Genomic DNA, 508 nt, shown 5'->3' on the forward strand with positions numbered 1-508 from the left:
ATATCCTCCACCATCATCACTACAAGAACTGGAGACTGTTTTACCTGAAGAATGGACAAAATTCCTTTGGAAACAATTCAAACTTTGTATGAGTCCATACCTCATAGAATTCAAGCTGTAATTATTGCCAAAGGCGGTCCTACTCCATGTTAAAATAATGTGTGTGTGTGTATATATCTATCTATCTATATATATATATAGATCACATCTTGTGTCTATTAAGACCTAAATTGTTCTCAACATGAAATATAGCAGCATACCAAAACGTGAGTGGGCAAGACATTTAGAATCACCTAAAAAAGCATTCTTAAACAGGAACCGGTTTCGGATTTAACAAATTCTTACCATTTGTCTATTCCTCTTCAGCCTGATTTGTAATGTAACCGCAATCATCAGAATCGTATACAGAGTTGCCCACTGCCATGGCTGCGCGTGCATATGGTTCTGCTAATTACAGCTTAATGGTAAAATTCAAAAGTCTTTGTTTTGGCGCGCTCTGCTATATTTC

At 36.6% G+C, this 508-nt stretch overlaps 1 protein-coding gene across 1 annotated transcript in view; it reads left to right on the forward strand.

Moving 5' to 3' along the window:
• Positions 1–508, forward strand: part of LOC128251042 (zinc finger protein 253-like) — an 8,545-nt gene that overhangs the window by 6,406 nt on the left and 1,631 nt on the right. The gene's annotated exons all lie outside the window — the stretch shown is intronic.

Source organism: Octopus bimaculoides, chromosome 28, assembly GCF_001194135.2.
Source record: "Octopus bimaculoides isolate UCB-OBI-ISO-001 chromosome 28, ASM119413v2, whole genome shotgun sequence".
In the NCBI taxonomy this organism is placed as follows: Eukaryota; Metazoa; Mollusca; class Cephalopoda; order Octopoda; family Octopodidae; genus Octopus; species Octopus bimaculoides.